At 46.1% G+C, this 8,819-nt stretch overlaps 1 protein-coding gene across 19 annotated transcripts in view; it reads left to right on the top strand.

The window, feature by feature from the left end:
• The first annotated feature begins 7,442 nt into the window (after positions 1-7,442).
• The window catches only part of CCAR1 (cell division cycle and apoptosis regulator 1), a 78,965-nt gene continuing 77,588 nt past the window's right edge, over positions 7,443-8,819 (top strand). For 5 of the 19 annotated variants that reach the window (XM_074001959.1, XM_074001951.1, XM_065520994.2 and 2 more), the window contains exon 1: positions 7,669-7,741. The gene's annotated coding sequence lies outside the window, so the exon portion shown is untranslated. Of the gene's footprint in view, positions 7,587-7,668; positions 7,837-7,936; positions 8,233-8,819 lie in introns of those variants that run through there. The other 14 variants (XM_065521000.2, XM_065520993.2, XM_074001957.1 and 11 more) reach the window with 7 other exon arrangements.

Below are 8,819 nucleotides of genomic sequence, written 5' to 3'. Positions count from 1 at the left end.
GTGGTGCACACTTTTAGTCCCAGCTACTCAGGAGGCTAAATCCAGAGGAATGCCTGAGGCCAGGAGTTCGAGGCTGCATTGTGCTATGATTGTACCTGTGAAGAGCCACTGCACACCAGCCTGGGCACCACGGGAAGACCCTGTCTTTCTTTCTTTTTTTTTTTTTTTGAGATGGAGTCTTGCTCCGTCGCCTAGGCTGGAGGGCAGTGGCCGGATCTCAGCTCACTGTAAGCTCCGCCTCCCGGGTTTACGCCATTCTCCCGCCTCAGCCTCTGTAGTCCCTGTAGCTGGGACTACAGGTGCCCGCCACCGCGCCCGGCTAGTTTTTTTGTATTTTTTAGTAGAGACGGGGTTTCACCATGTTAGCCAGGATGGTCTCGATCTCCTGACCTCGTGATCCGCCCGTCTCGGCCTCCCAAAGTGCCGGGATTACAGGCTTGAGCCACCGAGCCCGACCGGGAAGACCCTGTCTTTCAAAAAACAGTAAATACAAGTAAAAGTGGGTTTTAGAATAAAGTGCACAGGTGGGCCTAGGTCAAGGTCAGGAGCCTGACTAAAGTTTGGTCAAGCAGAGAATCTCTATCAGTCTCTTCTCTTTTCTTGTTTTCTTTTTTTTTTCTGTCTTGAGACAGAGTCTCGCTCTGTCACCCAGGCTGGAGTACAGTGGCATAATCTCAGCACACTGCAACCTCCACTTCCCGGGTTCAAGGGATTCTCCTGCCTCAGCCTCCGGAGTAGCTGGAACTACAGGTGTGTGCCACCACACCTGGCTTATTTTTGCATTTTTACTAGAGATGGGGTTTCACCATGTTGTGCAGGCTAGTCTCAAACTCCTGACCTCAGGTGATCTACCCACCTCGGCCTCCCAATCAACTAGCCTAGCCAACCTTCCTTCCTTCTTTCCTCTCTCTTTCTTTCCCTCACTCCCTTTCTTTCTTTCTTTTTTCCTTCCTTCCTCTTTCTTTTTTTTTGAGACAGGGTCTCACTCTGTCACCCAGACCAGAGTGCAGTGATGCCATCTAGGCTCACTGCAACCTCCGTCTCCCAGGCTCAAGTGATCCTCCCACCTCAGCCTCCAAAATAGCTGGTACTACAGGGTGCATGCCACCACGCCCGGCTAATTTTTGTTTTTGTTTTTGTTTTTGTAGAGACGGGGTCTTGCCATGTTGCCCAGACTAGTTGCCTCTCTTTTCTTTCCTTTGCACAATTTAAGTCTATTTTTTCTTTTTTTTTTTTTTTTTTTTTTTTTTTTTGAGACGGAGTCTTGCTCTGTAGCCCGGGCTGGTGTGCAGTGGCCAGATCTCAGCTCACTGCAAGCTCCGCCTCCCGGGTTTACGCCATTCTCCTGCCTCAGCCTCCGGAGTAGCTGGGACTACAGGCGCCCGCCACCTCGCCCGGCTAGTTTTTTGTATTTTTAGTAGAGACGGGGTTTCACCGTGTTAGCCAGGATGGTCTCGATCTCCTGACCTCGTGATCCGCCCGTCTCGGCCTCCCAAAGTGCTGGGATTACAGGCTTGAGCCACCGCGCCCGGCCTTTAAGTCTATTTTTTCATTCAATCACCTTTTATTCTTTAAGGACCAGCTGAATCATCTGTTGGGCCTTGGTAGCAGAGAATATTCACTGGATTGTTAGCGGTCAAGAATTTAATAAGGGGGAATTTCTATGAAGAAAAATAACAATTAATAGAAACCCAGTTTCTGAATCTAGAGGGCAGTGAGTCAATAAGATTTTTAGATGTTGGGCTTGAGGATAGCAACCCAATGGATTTCCTGGTTTAGAGTTTGAATGTCTCTGGTAATGACATTTGGTGTTTCTGATGAAGTTTCTGATTGGTCCACCCAGTAGCAAGCACAAAGTTGATTTCTTTTAAGTTTGTATCACATTTTCCAGCTTTGGCTAGCAAGGCTCTGGGAAAATGAGCAGTTTTAATATTTTGTGACTCTAAGCCATAAGGGTGGAAAAAAAATTGGAAATAATAGTTTGGAGAGTTATAGCCAGATACTGACGGAAACTAGAAGAATTTAGGATCCAGGTCAGTCTGCAGATAGACCTCTAAGACGACGAACAAGACTAGAATTTTTTTTTTTTTTAATTATGAACGGAGTTTCGCTGTTGTTGCCCAGGCTGGAGTGCAATAGCACGATCTCAGCTCATTGCAACCTCCGCCTCCTAGGTTCAAGCAATTCTCCTGCCTCAGCCTCCCAAGTAGCTGGGATTACAGGCACCTGCTACCACGCCCAGCTAATTTTGTATTTTTAGTAGAGACAGGGTTTCACCATGTTGGCCAGGCTGGTCTTGAACTCCTGACCTCAGGTGATCCGCCTGCCTCGGCCTCCCAAAGTGCTGGGATTACAGGCATCAGCCACTGCGCCCGGCCAAGACTAGAATCTGATAATCACGAGGATGTTCTATAGTTTTCCATTGAAACTATACTGTCTCTAAAATCACCCTTATTTTTATTAAAGATGATCAAAGGCTGACTTGTTTGCAAAGTAAGTCTAGTCATTAAACTTGGCCTCATTATTTACGTAAGTATAGCAAGAATAGTGATTGATTTTGATCTTAGGCTTTTTATTTTTATTTATTTATTTTTTGAGACAGAGTCTCACTCTGTTACCCATGCTGAAGTGCAATGGCGTGATCTCGGCTCACTGCAACCTCTGCCTCCCAGGTTCAAGCGATTCCCTTGCCTCAGCCTCCCAAGTAGCTGGGATTACATGCGCCCACTACCATACCCAGCTAATTTTTTGTATTTTTTAGTAGAGACGGGGTTTTGCCACGTAGGCCAGGCTAGTCTCGAACTCCTGACTTAAGACGATATGCCCACCTTGGCTTTCCAAAGTGCTGGGATTACAGGCATGAACCACCGCCCCTGGCCAGAATCTTAAGAATCTGAGAATTTTAGGACAGCTTTCTTTGGTTCCACAATTCTTCCATCCTCCTTGTGTGACCTTGTATTCATGTTGTATCCACTGTCTCCACAGTGGCATACATGACAAACTGAAAGCTCCTGGACTGCTTGGTGTTTGGATCTCTCATTACTACACAATCTGAGTGTTCCCCATTGTTTAAAATGGCTCCTCAGGCTCTCCCATCAGTTCCCCCCCCTTCCCCTCCCCTCCTTCCTCTCCCCTCTCCTCCCCCTTTTCTTAGAGGTAGTCTTGCTCTGTTACCCAGGCTGGAGTGCAAGCGTGAGATCTTGGCTCACTGCAACCTCCGCCTCTTGGGTTCAACGATTCTCCTGCCTCAGCCTCTAGAGTAGCTGGGATTACCGGTCATGCCATCACGCCCAGCTAATTTCATCAGTTGTTTCAAAGCCCAGTCCTCTGCTGAAGAGCTTCCATAGGTGTTCAGCGTCACAATGACAATGAAAGGAGAGACTTTAATTTTAATTTTTAAAAATAGAGACAGGGGTCTTGCTATGTTGCCTAGGCTGGTCTTGAACTTTCGGCTTCGAAGCAATCCTCCCATGTTAACCTCTCAAAGTGTTGGGATTACAGGTGTGAGCCACTGTGCCTGTCCAGAAGAGAGACTTTCAGGATTCTTCCTCAGTGGGTTCATAGGGAAAGGAATAAACGAAGTAACATATCTCTCAAATTGGACGTTTAAAAGCCCTTTGGCCGGGAGCGGTGGCTCACGCCTGTAATCCCAGCACTTTGGGAGGCTGAGGTGGGCGGATCACAAGGTCAGGAGATCGAGACCATCCTGGCTAACACGGTGAAACCCCGTCTCTACTAAAAATACAAAAAATTAGCCAGGCGTGGTGGCGGGCACCTATAGTCCCAGTTACTTGGGAGGCCGAGGCAGGAGAATGGCGTGAACCCTGGAGGCGGAGCCTGCAGTGAGCCGAGATCACACCGCTGCACTCCAGCCTGGGCACAGAGCGAGACTCTGTCTCAAAAAAATTAAGAAATAAAGAACGTGCAATGTTAACCATAAAATGGAATGAGTTCTGATACATGCCACAACATGGATGAACCCTAAAATCAATGTGCTAAAACAAAGAAAATCAACACATAAAAGGCCACATATTGTATGATCCTCTTTATAGGAAATGTCTAGGACAGTATAGACAGAAATGTTAGTGGTTGCCTGAGACTGCTAAGAGTAGGGATTGGGGGATATTGGTTAACAGGTATGGGTTTCTTTTTCGGGTGATGTAAAGGTTCTTGAAGTAGTGGTAGGGATGGTGGCACAACCTTCTGACTATACTAAAAGCCACTGAATTGTACTTTTTTTTTGAGACGGAGTTTCGCTTTTGTTGCCCAGGCTGGAGTGCAGTGGCGTGATCTCAGCTCACTGCAACCTCCGCCTCTTGGATTCAAGCAATTCTCCTGCCTAAGCCCCCTGAGTAGCTGGGATTACAAGCATGCACCACCACACCTGGCTAATTTTTGTATTTTTAGTAGAGGTGGGGTTTCACCATGTTGCCCAGGTTGGTCTTGAACTCCTGACCTCAGGTGATCCACCTGCCTGGGTCTCCCAAAGTGCTGGGATTACAGGCATGAGCCACCGCGCCCGTCCTCAATTGTACTTTAAGATATTTTAAATAGTGAATTGTATGTTAAGTAAATTTTATCTCAATTTTTAAGATGAGTTAAAAATGTTACAGGGTATAACTAGTTCAACCATTGTGGAAGACAGTGTGGTGATTCCTCAAGGATGCATAACTAGAAATACCATTTGACCCAGCCATCCCATTACTGGGCATATACCCAAAGGTTTATAAATCATGTTGCTATAAAGACACACGTACACATAGGTTTATAGCAGTACTATTCACAATAGCAAAGACTTGGAACCAACCCAAATGTCCATCAATGATAGACTGGATTAAGAAAATGTGGCACATATACACCATGGAATACTATGCAGCCATAAAAAAAGATGAGTTCGTGTCCTTTGCAGGGCCATGGATGAAGCTAGAAACCATCATTCTGAGTAAACTGTTGCAAGGACAGAAAACCAAACACCACATGTTCTCACTCATAGGTGGGAACTGAACGAGAACACTTGGACACAGGGGGTAACACCACACAACCCCCGTGATCTCGGGGTGGGGGGAGGGTGATAGCATTAAGAGATATACCTAATGTAAATGACGACGGGTGCAGCACACCAACATGGCACATGTATACATATGTAACAAACCAGGACGTTGCGCACATGTACCCTAGAACTTAAAGTATAATTTAAAAAAAAATGTTACGTCTGTTCATATCCTTTGCCCACTTTTTGATGGGGTTGTTTGTTTTTTTCTTGTAAATTTGTTTGAGTTCTTTGTAGGTTCTGGATATTAGCCCTTTGTCAGATGAGTAGATTGCAAAAATTTTCTCCCATTCTGTAGGTTGCCTGTTCACTCTGATGGTAGTTTCTTTTGCTGTGTAGAAGCTCTTTAGTTTAATTAGATCCCATTTGCCAATTTTGGCTTTTGCTGCCGTTGCTTTTGGTGTTTTAGACATGAAGTCTTTGCCCATGCCTACGTCCTGAATGGTACTACCTAGGTTTTCCTCTAGGATTTTTATGGTATTAGGTCTAACATTTAAGTCTCTAATCCATCTTGAATTAATTTTCGTATAAGGAGTAAGGAAAGGATCCAGTTTCAGCTTTCTACTTATGGCTAGCCAATTTTCCCAGCACCATTTATTAAATAGGGAAACCTTTCCCCATTTCTTGTTTCTCTCAGGTTTGTCAAAGATCAGATGGCTGTAGATGTGTGGTATTATTTCTGAGGACTCTGTTCTGTTCCATTGGTCTATATCTCTGTTTTGGTACCAGTACCATGCTGTTTTGGTTACTGTAGCCTTGTAGTATAGTTTGAACTCAGGTAGCATGATGCCTCCAGCTTTGTTCTTTTGACTTAGGATTGTCTTGGAGATGCGGGCTCTTTTTTGGTTCCATATGAACTTTAAAGCAGTTTTTTCCAATTCTGTGAAGAAACTCATTGGTAGCTTGATGGGGATGGCATTGAATCTATAAATTACCTTGGGCAGTATGGCCATTTTTACGATATTGATTCTTCCTATCCATGAGCATGGTATGTTCTTCCATTTGTTTGTGTCCTCTTTTATTTCACTGAGCAGTGGTTTGTAGTTCTCCTTGAAGAGGTCCTTTACATCCCTTGTAAGTTGGATTCCTAGGTATTTTATTCTCTTTGAAGCAATTGTGAATGGAAGTTCATTCATGATTTGGCTCTGTGTTTGTTACTGGTGTATAAGAATGCTTGTGATTTTTGCACATTAATTTTGTATCCTGAGACTTTGCTGAAGTTGCTTATCAGCTTAAGGAGATTTTGGGCTGAGACAATGGGGTTTTCTAAATATACAATCATGTCATCTGCAAAGAGGGACAATTTGACTTCTTCTTTTCCTAACTGAATACCCTTGATTTCTTTCTCTTGCCTAATTGCCCTAGCCAGAACTTCCAACACTATGTTGAATAGGAGTGGTGAGAGAGGGCATACCTGTCTTGTGCCAGTTCATACAGCCAACAGACACATGAAAAAATGCTCATCATCACTGGCCATCAGAGAAATGCAAATCAAAACCACAATGAGATACCATCTCACACCAGTTAGAATGGCGATCATTAAAAAGTCAGGAAACAACAGGTGCTGGAGAGGATGTGGAGAAATAGGAACACTTTTACACTGTTGGTGGGATTATAAACTAGTTCAACCATTATGGAAAACAGTATGGCGATTCCTCAAGGATCTAGAACTAGATGTACCATATGACCCAGCCATCCCATTACTGGGTATATACCCAAAGGATTATAAATTATGCTGCTATAAAGACACATGCACACGTATGTTTATTGCGGCACTATTCACAATAGCAAAGACTTGGAATCAACTCAAATGTCCATCAGTGACAGATTGGATTAAGAAAATGTGGCACATATACACCATGGAATACTATGCAGCCATAAAAAAGGATGAGTTTGTGTCCTTTGTAGGGATATGGATGCAGCTGGAAACCATCATTCTTAGCAAACTATCACAAGAACAGAAAACCAAACACCGCATGTTCTCACTCATAGGTGGGAACTGAACAATGAGATCACTTGGACTCGGGAAGGGGAACATCACACACCGGGGCCTATCATGGGGAGGGGGCAGGGGGGAGGGATTGCATTGGGAGTTATACCTGATGTAAATGACGAGTTGATGGGTGCTGACGAGTTGATGGGTGCAGCACACCAACATGGCACAAGTATACATATGTAACAAACCTGCACGTTATGCACATGTACCCTAGAACTTAAAGTATAATAATAATAAATAAATTAAAAAAAAAATGTTACAGGGTATATCCTTTCTCCCAAATAATGGAACGAGATTAAAAAAAAAAAAAAGGGAAAACATAAAATGGCGCAGGCCTGACTCGGATCACGTGACCGCCATTTCTTTCCTTCCCACCCAGAGGAAGGCTCTTCCTTCAGAACAAGCGCAAGACATACAGTCCGGCGGCTCATTGTTAAGCGAGGCCAAGGCAACCCTTAGGCGCGCTCTATTTCTCCCTCCGTAGCGAAAGGGCCAGGCGTATTGAGCCGTCAGGAGAGCGCGCACGCAGAACGTCAGCCAGTAAGCGCCGTTCCTCCGGGAGATGTGGAGGAGGGGAGCGGCGTGGAGGAAGAGGGGGAAGTTGGCGCATGCGCCTAAGGCTGACGGGTTTGAAATGGCTTCGATGTTAGCCGGGACCCGACTCAGGTGAAGGTCTGGTCCGCGCGGTTGGAGAGGTGGGCGGCGAAGCCGGGGGTCTTAACATCCTGTCGGATCTGTGCACGGGCCAGGAGCGATCTTTTGGGTAGCGCGGCGGCCCTGGGCGGCGACGGTGGGGCTCTTGTGGGACTGGGACGGGAGGACGCGGTCCCTTTTGTGCGGGTCGGAGCAGGCCCGGCGCGGCCAGCCCCTCCCCCACCACTCGGCACCTCAGGTGCCCCCAGCGCCCCTCAGCCTCGGCCTGGCGACTCCTCCGTCCGCCGCCCATTGCTCCCGAGTCGCTGCGGTTGTACCCTCCTGGCCTCTCGGCCCGGGACATCGTGGCGGCTCCCGGCGGCGTGGGTCTTGGGGAATAGAAGCTTTATCCGTGCGTGGTAAAAGAGCCCAGGGATCTCGAGTGTCGTGGGGCGGTGGGTTCCGGTGGCCGGCACGGAGCTGGGACTGGAGGAAGATGGACGGCCGGGCTCCGGCCCTTGAGGGTCGCGGGGACCGAGGATGGGGTGCGCGGGTAGAGAATCTTCGCCTTTTCTGGTTTGTGTTGGGGGGAGGGGTTTTCCCAGTGGTTCTTTAAGGGACATCCATTATCTCAACGGCTTTTTCCCTCGAGATCGGGGATGGAAAAGAAGCCTCCCAAGTTCCTTCTCTACTCTGAAAAGTAGAGATGTTCGTTATTTAAATGATATCCTTAAATACCTGTGATGGGGGTCTTGTCCCAATATCCGTTATTGGTTTTAACATTACCCTGGCCTCACTCCCCAACTCATTGCCAGAAGAAACACGTAGGCTGTATTTCCTGTGAATATAAAGTTGTGAACTTTTTGTTAACAATTGGGTAGATACAGCAGATGGTCTTCTGTTTAAATGTGACAATTTGTAGTCCCAGAAAGGAGTGCTTTTTGTGAGTCTCCCCCTAATGTTATCTTGTAAAATAGGGCACTCCTGGTGATCTACTTGATGTAAAATGTTTTTGCTGCATATTGGATGTTCATTTGCCCTTTTTCTACTTACAGTTATTTCTACTGAAATCTGCGAAGACGTCCTTGACACATTAAACATTTCTTTCTATTATAATATCCTTTTGTGATATCTGTAGCT

The sequence above is a fragment of the Macaca fascicularis genome, chromosome 9 (genome assembly GCF_037993035.2).
Source record: "Macaca fascicularis isolate 582-1 chromosome 9, T2T-MFA8v1.1".
NCBI classification, from domain to species: domain Eukaryota; kingdom Metazoa; phylum Chordata; class Mammalia; order Primates; family Cercopithecidae; genus Macaca; species Macaca fascicularis.
This window is presented reverse-complemented; position numbering and strand designations above follow the sequence as displayed.